The following is a 16553-nucleotide window of genomic DNA, read 5'->3' on the forward strand; positions in this document are numbered from 1 at the left end:
AACAAAATAAGTTTTGAAAACAAATATTAGCTTAATCTTAAAAACAAAAGCAATAAAAACAATACTTAATGATCTGTGGCACTGATCTGACAAAACTTGAGTTTACTCTGTGACATTTATGTCCCTACATTAATGAGCACAATACTGATTTGGCTGAACTGACATTACATAATAGTGGTAGCACGCACTGTTTGACTGCACAAAATGGTGTCCTTGTATTCCTATCTAGCCGGTATAATTTGCAAAGAGCCTCCCACTTGTAGATAGAGTGTAAGTTAGCAAAAGCGAAAATCTTTACGAAAAGAAATAAAAAATAGTCTAAGACTCAACTATTTTCCGTCAGCCTTGCAAGGATAAATGAGCTGAATTCGCTGCTCAAAGACGACTGGGTGTGCGACTTAGGTATCAGGTCAAATAGTTGTCTGGAACACTCAGTAAAAGCGGTTCGAGCCGTTCAGATTGCTGTACTCCTGGTGCCTATTTTTTGTATGACAATAAGGGACGAGATGGGCAGGACATTCAGCTGATGGTAATTGATACGCCATGCCCATCATAATGCAGTGCCGCTGAGGATTCTTTAAATACCAAACAATTGTGAGCGGCACTACAATTGCGCTCGTTGGCTTGAGACATAAGATGTTAAGTCTTATTTGCCTAGCTACGGCGCCCTACAGACTGAAACAAAATGCTTACACATTACTGCTTCACGGCAGAAACCACCATACCACAATCTATAGCTGGCATCCTGTGCAATGACACCTCCCCTGAATCCCCTGATACTGAAACTTAAAAGAAGTCATGGTGGACAGCGCAAGGGGGTGTAGTGTTCACCACCTATCAAGCCAGCTTTACGCTTGTTCATTGTTGACTAATAAAAATCAATATGATATTACACAAATAATTGTACTGCTCATTATATCGTCAGGCTGAATGCGACGTACGAAAGTACGCACGTAGATATTAAAATGTTTATACCTAGGTAACACACTGAAAATGTTTAGAAAATTAAAAACGGCTTAATGTAGAAAGTTGCTAATACTTTTATTGTTTTCCGAAGTAATCTCCATTCCTCTACACATCGTCGCATTCGATGGAACCACTGAGAAAAGCAGTGGGCCCATTCCTCCTTAGGGGTCTCTTCTATGGCATTTTCGTACGCTTTCACCGCATCTTCAGGGCTCGTAAAGCGAATACCTCAAATTTTATCTTTAGTTCTTCGGAATAAATAAAAGTCGCAGGGCGCCAGGTCAGGACTGTATGGCGGATGACTCATTATCTCGACACCTGCCATAGTCAAATATTCAACAGTCCGTTTTGCGGAGTGCGCTGAAGCATTGTCGTGGTGAAGGAGGATCCTGCTTCGAGGGCGCTGCTGTCGAATTTTTTCCAAGACAACAGGCAAACAGCGATTGACATACCAGTCAGCAGTAACTTTCCTTCCTTCTTCTAGCACAACTGTCGCAAAATGACCTTTCCGACCAAAGAATGAGGCAATCATCTTTTTTCCTTGACTTCTTCCTTTCTTTACCTTAGTTGGCCGATCCTCGAAAGGAAACACCCACTGAGCTGATTGCCTTTTGGTTTCGGGTTCGTAGCAATATATCCAGCTTTCATCACCTGTGACGATGTCAAATACAGCATTTGAGTCATCGCCGTTGAACTTATCTAACATTTGGCGACACCAGTCAATGCTTATCTTCTTCTATCATGCACCGCACATCACTGATGTTGTCTTCAATAATCGCTGTTAAAGGACGTCCCTCACGCGGATCATCATTGAGATTGCTACGTGCACGCTTAAACTCGTTAAGCCAATTGTAAATAGTGGCACGAGATGGGGCTTCATTAAGAAATGCTAATCGCAGCCAGTCATAGCTTTGTTGTTGAGTAAGCCCACAACAAAAGTCATAATAAATCATTGACCGAAAATTTTCTCGCGTTAGGTTCATTTTGACGTGTAACAAGAGTTTTAGATTTGCCGCCAGTTCACAAAAACAAATTACAAATGAATGCAATATACTACATTATGTTACCAAAGAGTTCTAAAATTTAAATTCAAAAAAAGTTTTCATTACCAATGTTTCTAACTGGCCAGTTCTAAACATTATCAGTGATACCCACGTAGTATAATATTAAATTGTTTATTTATAAGTTAATATTAATTGTAGTTTATAATAGTATTTTTCTAACATGCCGGACAAACCTCTGTGGTTTTTGGCCTGTTATATATCTATCAATAAATTGTAATTCTATATTCTTCTATTTCTTCTATATAATTACTTCATAACAACGGTGAGTAATAAATTATACGTTGATATAGGGGTAGCATAACATGAAAACAAAAACTTTGTAGTAAAACTAGCCACGTTGGGCACTTTTTGCTGCGGGAAAATCATTAGGGTCACCAACATGCTCATGACTGGCGCACGCGATAATTAAATAATTTAAAAAAAATAGACATAGACACTGGATGAAATCTCGTGAGTTCACGTCACCGAACTATAGCATATCTGTAGCTATACTACTGACGTATTGTGCTACACTAGTGCTGTGTATATCTTATAAGTGAAATTGAATGGAATTAGTGACGAAGTTTATTGCGTATATACTTACTGTGCATTGTTGAATTAGTGTTTTTGTTTCATTAATATGTTATTGAAAATCAGTTTTAAAAATAATTTTAAATTAATAATTCTGAAGAACAGGTCCTAAAATTCTTTTGACTTAGGTCTATGGCTTCAAATTTCGACTTGTATTGCACATCTATAAATTCTGAATTTATTTTAAGTATTTGTCTCATAGCAAAATATTAACCTCCTATCCATCTACATTTCCTTCTTCTTCTTGCGTATTCACTACTACCATTTAAACCGCACGTAATGCTTCAAGTGCCTTTGGAAAAATATGTAAAAAAAGAAGTATGATTAGTATAAATTGAAACGGTTTTCTTGGTTAGAGTTATGGTGTTATAACATGGAAAAGCAAAAATGTGGTACAGAGTTAACTGTACTTTACTTAGAGTAAAATTTGGTTACGGCCAACAGGAACACAGGCAGAGGGTTCTGGAAACAAAATATAAAAATTTAAAATTAAATCGAGAGCGAGAATCCCTTCCCGAGCATTCTCGCTTGGGCTGCCCGTCGTATTCTGGGGAGGGCACAGTACCGCGCCTGTCCGAGGACAAACGAGGCAGTATCACCACGGCACCCCGCTCCACTCTCAACGTGGACTTTTGCAATATCAGGGGAATTCACTCCAATATAAACGATGTCCACCACCACCTTGAGACGGCGCAGCCGGCCTTGTGTTTCCTTACGGAGACGCAGATATCTCGACCTAGCGATACGTCATATTTAACGTACCCCGGGTATAAAATTGACCACAATTTTTTGCCTCATGCCGGGCATGTGTGTACGTTAGGGAGGAAATCTGCTGTCGCCATCTCGACAATTTTGAGGGTAGAGACCTGTCTACTCTCTGGATCCTCTCTCTCTCCATGTAGATTTTGAGGACCGCGTCCGAGTCTATGCGTGTGTCTACAGGTCCCATAGTGGTAATGCAGTAACGGATCACCTCATGGGCTGCGTTCAAGCGGCATTTGATGACGTTCTTGCACAGATCCCCTCCGCTAAAATCCTAGTCTTGGGTGATTTCAACGGGCAGACTACGCATAGCGAGTTGTGCATAATTTTGCATTGTCGCATGGTCTGTCCCGGTTTTGAAAACAAATATTAGCTTAATCTTAAAAACAAAAGCAATAAAAACAATACTTAATGATCTGTGGCACTGATCTGACAAAACTTGAGTTTACTCTGTGACATTTATGTCCCTACATTAATGAGCACAATACTGATTTGGCTGAACTGACATTACATAATAGTGGTAGCACGCACTGTTTGACTGCACAAAATGGTGTCCTTGTATTCCCATCTAGCCGGTATAATTTGCAAAGAGCCTCCCACTTGTAGATAGAGTGTAAGTTAGCAAAAGCGAAAATCTTTACGAAAAGAAATAAAAAATAGTCTAAGACTCAACTATTTTCCGTCAGCCTTGCAAGGATAAATGAGCTGAATTCGCTGCTCAAAGACGACTGGGTGTGCGACTTAGGTATCAGGTCAAATAGTTGTCTGGAACACTCAGTAAAAGCGGTTCGAGCCGTTCAGATTGCTGTACTCCTGGTGCCTATTTTTTGTATGACAATAAGGGACGAGATGGGCAGGACATTCAGCTGATGGTAATTGATACGCCATGCCCATCATAATGCAGTGCCGCTGAGGATTCTTTAAATACCAAACAATTGTGAGCGGCACTACAATTGCGCTCGTTGGCTTGAGACATAAGATGTTAAGTCTTATTTGCCTAGCTACGGCGCCCTACAGACTGAAACAAAATGCTTACACATTACTGCTTCACGGCAGAAACCACCATACCACAATCTATAGCTGGCATCCTGTGCAATGACACCTCCCCTGAATCCCCTGATACTGAAACTTAAAAGAAGTCATGGTGGACAGCGCAAGGGGGTGTAGTGTTCACCACCTATCAAGCCAGCTTTACGCTTGTTCATTGTTGACTAATAAAAATCAATATGATATTACACAAATAATTGTACTGCTCATTATATCGTCAGGCTGAATGCGACGTACGAAAGTACGCACGTAGATATTAAAATGTTTATACCTAGGTAACACACTGAAAATGTTTAGAAAATTAAAAACGGCTTAATGTAGAAAGTTGCTAATACTTTTATTGTTTTCCGAAGTAATCTCCATTCCTCTACACATCGTCGCATTCGATGGAACCACTGAGAAAAGCAGTGGGCCCATTCCTCCTTAAGGGTCTCTTCTATGGCATTTTCGTACGCTTTCACCGCATCTTCAGGGCTCGTAAAGCGAATACCTCAAATTTTATCTTTAGTTCTTCGGAATAAATAAAAGTCGCAGGGCGCCAGGTCAGGACTGTATGGCGGATGACTCATTATCTCGACACCTGCCATAGTCAAATATTCAACAGTCCGTTTTGCGGAGTGCGCTGAAGCATTGTCGTGGTGAAGGAGGATCCTGCTTCGAGGGCGCTGCTGTCGAATTTTTTCCAAGACAACAGGCAAACAGCGATTGACATACCAGTCAGCAGTAACTTTCCTTCCTTCTTCTAGCACAACTGTCGCAAAATGACCTTTCCGACCAAAGAATGAGGCAATCATCTTTTTTCCTTGACTTCTTCCTTTCTTTACCTTAGTTGGCCGATCCTCGAAAGGAAACACCCACTGAGCTGATTGCCTTTTGGTTTCGGGTTCGTAGCAATATATCCAGCTTTCATCACCTGTGACGATGTCAAATACAGCATTTGAGTCATCGCCGTTGAACTTATCTAACATTTGGCGACACCAGTCAATGCTTATCTTCTTCTATCATGCACCGCACATCACTGATGTTGTCTTCAATAATCGCTGTTAAAGGACGTCCCTCACGCGGATCATCATTGAGATTGCTACGTGCACGCTTAAACTCGTTAAGCCAATTGTAAATAGTGGCACGAGATGGGGCTTCATTAAGAAATGCTAATCGCAGCCAGTCATAGCTTTGTTGTTGAGTAAGCCCACAACAAAAGTCATAATAAATCATTGACCGAAAATTTTCTCGCGTTAGGTTCATTTTGACGTGTAACAAGAGTTTTAGATTTGCCGCCAGTTCACAAAAACAAATTACAAATGAATGCAATATACTACATTATGTTACCAAAGAGTTCTAAAATTTAAATTCAAAAAAAGTTTTCATTACCAATGTTTCTAACTGGCCAGTTCTAAACATTATCAGTGATACCCACGTAGTATAATATTAAATTGTTTATTTATAAGTTAATATTAATTGTAGTTTATAATAGTATTTTTCTAACATGCCGGACAAACCTCTGTGGTTTTTGGCCTGTTATATATCTATCAATAAATTGTAATTCTATATTCTTCTATTTCTTCTATATAATTACTTCATAACAACGGTGAGTAATAAATTATACGTTGATATAGGGGTAGCATAACATGAAAACAAAAACTTTGTAGTAAAACTAGCCACGTTGGGCACTTTTTGCTGCGGGAAAATCATTAGGGTCACCAACATGCTCATGACTGGCGCACGCGATAATTAAATAATTTAAAAAAAATAGACATAGACACTGGATGAAATCTCGTGAGTTCACGTCACCGAACTATAGCATATCTGTAGCTATACTACTGACGTATTGTGCTACACTAGTGCTGTGTATATCTTATAAGTGAAATTGAATGGAATTAGTGACGAAGTTTATTGCGTATATACTTACTGTGCATTGTTGAATTAGTGTTTTTGTTTCATTAATATGTTATTGAAAATCAGTTTTAAAAATAATTTTAAATTAATAATTCTGAAGAACAGGTCCTAAAATTCTTTTGACTTAGGTCTATGGCTTCAAATTTCGACTTGTATTGCACATCTATAAATTCTGAATTTATTTTAAGTATTTGTCTCATAGCAAAATATTAACCTCCTATCCATCTACATTTCCTTCTTCTTCTTGCGTATTCACTACTACCATTTAAACCGCACGTAATGCTTCAAGTGCCTTTGGAAAAATATGTAAAAAAAGAAGTATGATTAGTATAAATTGAAACGGTTTTCTTGGTTAGAGTTATGGTGTTATAACATGGAAAAGCAAAAATGTGGTACAGAGTTAACTGTACTTTACTTAGAGTAAAATTTGGTTACGGCCAACAGGAACACAGGCAGAGGGTTCTGGAAACAAAATATAAAAATTTAAAATTAAATCGAGAGCGAGAATCCCTTCCCGAGCATTCTCGCTTGGGCTGCCCGTCGTATTCTGGGGAGGGCACAGTACCGCGCCTGTCCGAGGACAAACGAGGCAGTATCACCACGGCACCCCGCTCCACTCTCAACGTGGACTTTTGCAATATCAGGGGAATTCACTCCAATATAAACGATGTCCACCACCACCTTGAGACGGCGCAGCCGGCCTTGTGTTTCCTTACGGAGACGCAGATATCTCGACCTAGCGATACGTCATATTTAACGTACCCCGGGTATAAAATTGACCACAATTTTTTGCCTCATGCCGGGCATGTGTGTACGTTAGGGAGGAAATCTGCTGTCGCCATCTCGACAATTTTGAGGGTAGAGACCTGTCTACTCTCTGGATCCTCTCTCTCTCCATGTAGATTTTGAGGACCGCGTCCGAGTCTATGCGTGTGTCTACAGGTCCCATAGTGGTAATGCAGTAACGGATCACCTCATGGGCTGCGTTCAAGCGGCATTTGATGACGTTCTTGCACAGATCCCCTCCGCTAAAATCCTAGTCTTGGGTGATTTCAACGGGCAGACTACGCATAGCGAGTTGTGCATAATTTTGCATTGTCGCATGGTCTGTCCCGGTTTTGAAAACAAATATTAGCTTAATCTTAAAAACAAAAGCAATAAAAACAATACTTAATGATCTGTGGCACTGATCTGACAAAACTTGAGTTTACTCTGTGACATTTATGTCCCTACATTAATGAGCACAATACTGATTTGGCTGAACTGACATTACATAATAGTGGTAGCACGCACTGTTTGACTGCACAAAATGGTGTCCTTGTATTCCCATCTAGCCGGTATAATTTGCAAAGAGCCTCCCACTTGTAGATAGAGTGTAAGTTAGCAAAAGCGAAAATCTTTACGAAAAGAAATAAAAAATAGTCTAAGACTCAACTATTTTCCGTCAGCCTTGCAAGGATAAATGAGCTGAATTCGCTGCTCAAAGACGACTGGGTGTGCGACTTAGGTATCAGGTCAAATAGTTGTCTGGAACACTCAGTAAAAGCGGTTCGAGCCGTTCAGATTGCTGTACTCCTGGTGCCTATTTTTTGTATGACAATAAGGGACGAGATGGGCAGGACATTCAGCTGATGGTAATTGATACGCCATGCCCATCATAATGCAGTGCCGCTGAGGATTCTTTAAATACCAAACAATTGTGAGCGGCACTACAATTGCGCTCGTTGGCTTGAGACATAAGATGTTAAGTCTTATTTGCCTAGCTACGGCGCCCTACAGACTGAAACAAAATGCTTACACATTACTGCTTCACGGCAGAAACCACCATACCACAATCTATAGCTGGCATCCTGTGCAATGACACCTCCCCTGAATCCCCTGATACTGAAACTTAAAAGAAGTCATGGTGGACAGCGCAAGGGGGTGTAGTGTTCACCACCTATCAAGCCAGCTTTACGCTTGTTCATTGTTGACTAATAAAAATCAATATGATATTACACAAATAATTGTACTGCTCATTATATCGTCAGGCTGAATGCGACGTACGAAAGTACGCACGTAGATATTAAAATGTTTATACCTAGGTAACACACTGAAAATGTTTAGAAAATTAAAAACGGCTTAATGTAGAAAGTTGCTAATACTTTTATTGTTTTCCGAAGTAATCTCCATTCCTCTACACATCGTCGCATTCGATGGAACCACTGAGAAAAGCAGTGGGCCCATTCCTCCTTAGGGGTCTCTTCTATGGCATTTTCGTACGCTTTCACCGCATCTTCAGGGCTCGTAAAGCGAATACCTCAAATTTTATCTTTAGTTCTTCGGAATAAATAAAAGTCGCAGGGCGCCAGGTCAGGACTGTATGGCGGATGACTCATTATCTCGACACCTGCCATAGTCAAATATTCAACAGTCCGTTTTGCGGAGTGCGCTGAAGCATTGTCGTGGTGAAGGAGGATCCTGCTTCGAGGGCGCTGCTGTCGAATTTTTTCCAAGACAACAGGCAAACAGCGATTGACATAACAGTCAGCAGTAACTTTCCTTCCTTCTTCTAGCACAACTGTCGCAAAATGACCTTTCCGACCAAAGAATGAGGCAATCATCTTTTTTCCTTGACTTCTTCCTTTCTTTACCTTAGTTGGCCGATCCTCGAAAGGAAACACCCACTGAGCTGATTGCCTTTTGGTTTCGGGTTCGTAGCAATATATCCAGCTTTCATCACCTGTGACGATGTCAAATACAGCATTTGAGTCATCGCCGTTGAACTTATCTAACATTTGGCGACACCAGTCAATGCTTATCTTCTTCTATCATGCACCGCACATCACTGATGTTGTCTTCAATAATCGCTGTTAAAGGACGTCCCTCACGCGGATCATCATTGAGATTGCTACGTGCACGCTTAAACTCGTTAAGCCAATTGTAAATAGTGGCACGAGATGGGGCTTCATTAAGAAATGCTAATCGCAGCCAGTCATAGCTTTGTTGTTGAGTAAGCCCACAACAAAAGTCATAATAAATCATTGACCGAAAATTTTCTCGCGTTAGGTTCATTTTGACGTGTTACAAGAGTTTTAGATTTGCCGCCAGTTCACAAAAACAAATTACAAATGAATGCAATATACTACATTATGTTACCAAAGAGTTCTAAAATTTAAATTCAAAAAAAGTTTTCATTACCAATGTTTCTAACTGGCCAGTTCTAAACATTATCAGTGATACCCACGTAGTATAATATTAAATTGTTTATTTATAAGTTAATATTAATTGTAGTTTATAATAGTATTTTTCTAACATGCCGGACAAACCTCTGTGGTTTTTGGCCTGTTATATATCTATCAATAAATTGTAATTCTATATTCTTCTATTTCTTCTATATAATTACTTCATAACAACGGTGAGTAATAAATTATACGTTGATATAGGGGTAGCATAACATGAAAACAAAAACTTTGTAGTAAAACTAGCCACGTTGGGCACTTTTTGCTGCGGGAAAATCATTAGGGTCACCAACATGCTCATGACTGGCGCACGCGATAATTAAATAATTTAAAAAAAATAGACATAGACACTGGATGAAATCTCGTGAGTTCACGTCACCGAACTATAGCATATCTGTAGCTATACTACTGACGTATTGTGCTACACTAGTGCTGTGTATATCTTATAAGTGAAATTGAATGGAATTAGTGACGAAGTTTATTGCGTATATACTTACTGTGCATTGTTGAATTAGTGTTTTTGTTTCATTAATATGTTATTGAAAATCAGTTTTAAAAATAATTTTAAATTAATAATTCTGAAGAACAGGTCCTAAAATTCTTTTGACTTAGGTCTATGGCTTCAAATTTCGACTTGTATTGCACATCTATAAATTCTGAATTTATTTTAAGTATTTGTCTCATAGCAAAATATTAACCTCCTATCCATCTACATTTCCTTCTTCTTCTTGCGTATTCACTACTACCATTTAAACCGCACGTAATGCTTCAAGTGCCTTTGGAAAAATATGTAAAAAAAGAAGTATGATTAGTATAAATTGAAACGGTTTTCTTGGTTAGAGTTATGGTGTTATAACATGGAAAAGCAAAAATGTGGTACAGAGTTAACTGTACTTTACTTAGAGTAAAATTTGGTTACGGCCAACAGGAACACAGGCAGAGGGTTCTGGAAACAAAATATAAAAATTTAAAATTAAATCGAGAGCGAGAATCCCTTCCCGAGCATTCTCGCTTGGGCTGCCCGTCGTATTCTGGGGAGGGCACAGTACCGCGCCTGTCCGAGGACAAACGAGGCAGTATCACCACGGCACCCCGCTCCACTCTCAACGTGGACTTTTGCAATATCAGGGGAATTCACTCCAATATAAACGATGTCCACCACCACCTTGAGACGGCGCAGCCGGCCTTGTGTTTCCTTACGGAGACGCAGATATCTCGACCTAGCGATACGTCATATTTAACGTACCCCGGGTATAAAATTGACCACAATTTTTTGCCTCATGCCGGGCATGTGTGTACGTTAGGGAGGAAATCTGCTGTCGCCATCTCGACAATTTTGAGGGTAGAGACCTGTCTACTCTCTGGATCCTCTCTCTCTCCATGTAGATTTTGAGGACCGCGTCCGAGTCTATGCGTGTGTCTACAGGTCCCATAGTGGTAATGCAGTAACGGATCACCTCATGGGCTGCGTTCAAGCGGCATTTGATGACGTTCTTGCACAGATCCCCTCCGCTAAAATCCTAGTCTTGGGTGATTTCAACGGGCAGACTACGCATAGCGAGTTGTGCATAATTTTGCATTGTCGCATGGTCTGTCCCGGTTTTGAAAACAAATATTAGCTTAATCTTAAAAACAAAAGCAATAAAAACAATACTTAATGATCTGTGGCACTGATCTGACAAAACTTGAGTTTACTCTGTGACATTTATGTCCCTACATTAATGAGCACAATACTGATTTGGCTGAACTGACATTACATAATAGTGGTAGCACGCACTGTTTGACTGCACAAAATGGTGTCCTTGTATTCCCATCTAGCCGGTATAATTTGCAAAGAGCCTCCCACTTGTAGATAGAGTGTAAGTTAGCAAAAGCGAAAATCTTTACGAAAAGAAATAAAAAATAGTCTAAGACTCAACTATTTTCCGTCAGCCTTGCAAGGATAAATGAGCTGAATTCGCTGCTCAAAGACGACTGGGTGTGCGACTTAGGTATCAGGTCAAATAGTTGTCTGGAACACTCAGTAAAAGCGGTTCGAGCCGTTCAGATTGCTGTACTCCTGGTGCCTATTTTTTGTATGACAATAAGGGACGAGATGGGCAGGACATTCAGCTGATGGTAATTGATACGCCATGCCCATCATAATGCAGTGCCGCTGAGGATTCTTTAAATACCAAACAATTGTGAGCGGCACTACAATTGCGCTCGTTGGCTTGAGACATAAGATGTTAAGTCTTATTTGCCTAGCTACGGCGCCCTACAGACTGAAACAAAATGCTTACACATTACTGCTTCACGGCAGAAACCACCATACCACAATCTATAGCTGGCATCCTGTGCAATGACACCTCCCCTGAATCCCCTGATACTGAAACTTAAAAGAAGTCATGGTGGACAGCGCAAGGGGGTGTAGTGTTCACCACCTATCAAGCCAGCTTTACGCTTGTTCATTGTTGACTAATAAAAATCAATATGATATTACACAAATAATTGTACTGCTCATTATATCGTCAGGCTGAATGCGACGTACGAAAGTACGCACGTAGATATTAAAATGTTTATACCTAGGTAACACACTGAAAATGTTTAGAAAATTAAAAACGGCTTAATGTAGAAAGTTGCTAATACTTTTATTGTTTTCCGAAGTAATCTCCATTCCTCTACACATCGTCGCATTCGATGGAACCACTGAGAAAAGCAGTGGGCCCATTCCTCCTTAGGGGTCTCTTCTATGGCATTTTCGTACGCTTTCACCGCATCTTCAGGGCTCGTAAAGCGAATACCTCAAATTTTATCTTTAGTTCTTCGGAATAAATAAAAGTCGCAGGGCGCCAGGTCAGGACTGTATGGCGGATGACTCATTATCTCGACACCTGCCATAGTCAAATATTCAACAGTCCGTTTTGCGGAGTGCGCTGAAGCATTGTCGTGGTGAAGGAGGATCCTGCTTCGAGGGCGCTGCTGTCGAATTTTTTCCAAGACAACAGGCAAACAGCGATTGACATAACAGTCAGCAGTAACTTTCCTTCCTTCTTCTAGCACAACTGTCGCAAAATGACCTTTCCGACCAAAGAATGAGGCAATCATCTTTTTTCCTTGACTTCTTCCTTTCTTTACCTTAGTTGGCCGATCCTCGAAAGGAAACACCCACTGAGCTGATTGCCTTTTGGTTTCGGGTTCGTAGCAATATATCCAGCTTTCATCACCTGTGACGATGTCAAATACAGCATTTGAGTCATCGCCGTTGAACTTATCTAACATTTGGCGACACCAGTCAATGCTTATCTTCTTCTATCATGCACCGCACATCACTGATGTTGTCTTCAATAATCGCTGTTAAAGGACGTCCCTCACGCGGATCATCATTGAGATTGCTACGTGCACGCTTAAACTCGTTAAGCCAATTGTAAATAGTGGCACGAGATGGGGCTTCATTAAGAAATGCTAATCGCAGCCAGTCATAGCTTTGTTGTTGAGTAAGCCCACAACAAAAGTCATAATAAATCATTGACCGAAAATTTTCTCGCGTTAGGTTCATTTTGACGTGTTACAAGAGTTTTAGATTTGCCGCCAGTTCACAAAAACAAATTACAAATGAATGCAATATACTACATTATGTTACCAAAGAGTTCTAAAATTTAAATTCAAAAAAAGTTTTCATTACCAATGTTTCTAACTGGCCAGTTCTAAACATTATCAGTGATACCCACGTAGTATAATATTAAATTGTTTATTTATAAGTTAATATTAATTGTAGTTTATAATAGTATTTTTCTAACATGCCGGACAAACCTCTGTGGTTTTTGGCCTATCAATAAATTGTAATTCTATATTCTTCTATTTCTTCTATATAATTACTTCATAACAACGGTGAGTAATAAATTATACGTTGATATAGGGGTAGCATAACATGAAAACAAAAACTTTGTAGTAAAACTAGCCACGTTGGGCACTTTTTGCTGCGGGAAAATCATTAGGGTCACCAACATGCTCATGACTGGCGCACGCGATAATTAAATAATTTAAAAAAAATAGACATAGACACTGGATGAAATCTCGTGAGTTCACGTCACCGAACTATAGCATATCTGTAGCTATACTACTGACGTATTGTGCTACACTAGTGCTGTGTATATCTTATAAGTGAAATTGAATGGAATTAGTGACGAAGTTTATTGCGTATATACTTACTGTGCATTGTTGAATTAGTGTTTTTGTTTCATTAATATGTTATTGAAAATCAGTTTTAAAAATAATTTTAAATTAATAATTCTGAAGAACAGGTCCTAAAATTCTTTTGACTTAGGTCTATGGCTTCAAATTTCGACTTGTATTGCACATCTATAAATTCTGAATTTATTTTAAGTATTTGTCTCATAGCAAAATATTAACCTCCTATCCATCTACATTTCCTTCTTCTTCTTGCGTATTCACTACTACCATTTAAACCGCACGTAATGCTTCAAGTGCCTTTGGAAAAATATGTAAAAAAAGAAGTATGATTAGTATAAATTGAAACGGTTTTCTTGGTTAGAGTTATGGTGTTATAACATGGAAAAGCAAAAATGTGGTACAGAGTTAACTGTACTTTACTTAGAGTAAAATTTGGTTACGGCCAACAGGAACACAGGCAGAGGGTTCTGGAAACAAAATATAAAAATTTAAAATTAAATCGAGAGCGAGAATCCCTTCCCGAGCATTCTCGCTTGGGCTGCCCGTCGTATTCTGGGGAGGGCACAGTACCGCGCCTGTCCGAGGACAAACGAGGCAGTATCACCACGGCACCCCGCTCCACTCTCAACGTGGACTTTTGCAATATCAGGGGAATTCACTCCAATATAAACGATGTCCACCACCACCTTGAGACGGCGCAGCCGGCCTTGTGTTTCCTTACGGAGACGCAGATATCTCGACCTAGCGATTCGTCATATTTAACGTACCCCGGGTATAAAATTGACCACAATTTTTTGCCTCATGCCGTGCATGTGTGTACGTTAGGGAGGAAATCTGCTGTCGCCATCTCGACAATTTTGAGGGTAGAGACCTGTCTACTCTCTGGATCCTCTCTCTCTCCATGTAGATTTTGAGGACCGCGTCCGAGTCTATGCGTGTGTCTACAGGTCCCATAGTGGTAATGCAGTAACGGATCACCTCATGGGCTGCGTTCAAGCGGCATTTGATGACGTTCTTGCACAGATCCCCTCCGCTAAAATCCTAGTCTTGGGTGATTTCAACGGGCAGACTACGCATAGCGAGTTGTGCATAATTTTGCATTGTCGCATGGTCTGTCCCGGTTTTGAAAACAAATATTAGCTTAATCTTAAAAACAAAAGCAATAAAAACAATACTTAATGATCTGTGGCACTGATCTGACAAAACTTGAGTTTACTCTGTGACATTTATGTCCCTACATTAATGAGCACAATACTGATTTGGCTGAACTGACATTACATAATAGTGGTAGCACGCACTGTTTGACTGCACAAAATGGTGTCCTTGTATTCCCATCTAGCCGGTATAATTTGCAAAGAGCCTCCCACTTGTAGATAGAGTGTAAGTTAGCAAAAGCGAAAATCTTTACGAAAAGAAATAAAAAATAGTCTAAGACTCAACTATTTTCCGTCAGCCTTGCAAGGATAAATGAGCTGAATTCGCTGCTCAAAGACGACTGGGTGTGCGACTTAGGTATCAGGTCAAATAGTTGTCTGGAACACTCAGTAAAAGCGGTTCGAGCCGTTCAGATTGCTGTACTCCTGGTGCCTATTTTTTGTATGACAATAAGGGACGAGATGGGCAGGACATTCAGCTGATGGTAATTGATACGCCATGCCCATCATAATGCAGTGCCGCTGAGGATTCTTTAAATACCAAACAATTGTGAGCGGCACTACAATTGCGCTCGTTGGCTTGAGACATAAGATGTTAAGTCTTATTTGCCTAGCTACGGCGCCCTACAGACTGAAACAAAATGCTTACACATTACTGCTTCACGGCAGAAACCACCATACCACAATCTATAGCTGGCATCCTGTGCAATGACACCTCCCCTGAATCCCCTGATACTGAAACTTAAAAGAAGTCATGGTGGACAGCGCAAGGGGGTGTAGTGTTCACCACCTATCAAGCCAGCTTTACGCTTGTTCATTGTTGACTAATAAAAATCAATATGATATTACACAAATAATTGTACTGCTCATTATATCGTCAGGCTGAATGCGACGTACGAAAGTACGCACGTAGATATTAAAATGTTTATACCTAGGTAACACACTGAAAATGTTTAGAAAATTAAAAACGGCTTAATGTAGAAAGTTGCTAATACTTTTATTGTTTTCCGAAGTAATCTCCATTCCTCTACACATCGTCGCATTCGATGGAACCACTGAGAAAAGCAGTGGGCCCATTCCTCCTTAGGGGTCTCTTCTATGGCATTTTCGTACGCTTTCACCGCATCTTCAGGGCTCGTAAAGCGAATACCTCAAATTTTATCTTTAGTTCTTCGGAATAAATAAAAGTCGCAGGGCGCCAGGTCAGGACTGTATGGCGGATGACTCATTATCTCGACACCTGCCATAGTCAAATATTCAACAGTCCGTTTTGCGGAGTGCGCTGAAGCATTGTCGTGGTGAAGGAGGATCCTGCTTCGAGGGCGCTGCTGTCGAATTTTTTCCAAGACAACAGGCAAACAGCGATTGACATACCAGTCAGCAGTAACTTTCCTTCCTTCTTCTAGCACAACTGTCGCAAAATGACCTTTCCGACCAAAGAATGAGGCAATCATCTTTTTTCCTTGACTTCTTCCTTTCTTTACCTTAGTTGGCCGATCCTCGAAAGGAAACACCCACTGAGCTGATTGCCTTTTGGTTTCGGGTTCGTAGCAATATATCCAGCTTTCATCACCTGTGACGATGTCAAATACAGCATTTGAGTCATCGCCGTTGAACTTATCTAACATTTGGCGACACCAGTCAATGCTTATCTTCTTCTATCATGCACCGCACATCACTGATGTTGTCTTCAATAATCG

At 40.2% G+C, this 16553-nt stretch overlaps 1 long non-coding RNA gene across 1 annotated transcript in view; it reads right to left on the reverse strand.

Annotated features, from left to right (window-relative positions):
• The window catches only part of LOC126971223 (uncharacterized), a 274489-nt gene that overhangs the window by 37696 nt on the left and 220240 nt on the right, over positions 1-16553 (reverse strand). The gene's annotated exons all lie outside the window — the stretch shown is intronic.

Source organism: Leptidea sinapis, chromosome 23 (genome assembly GCF_905404315.1).
Source record: "Leptidea sinapis chromosome 23, ilLepSina1.1, whole genome shotgun sequence".
NCBI classification, from domain to species: Eukaryota; Metazoa; Arthropoda; class Insecta; order Lepidoptera; family Pieridae; genus Leptidea; species Leptidea sinapis.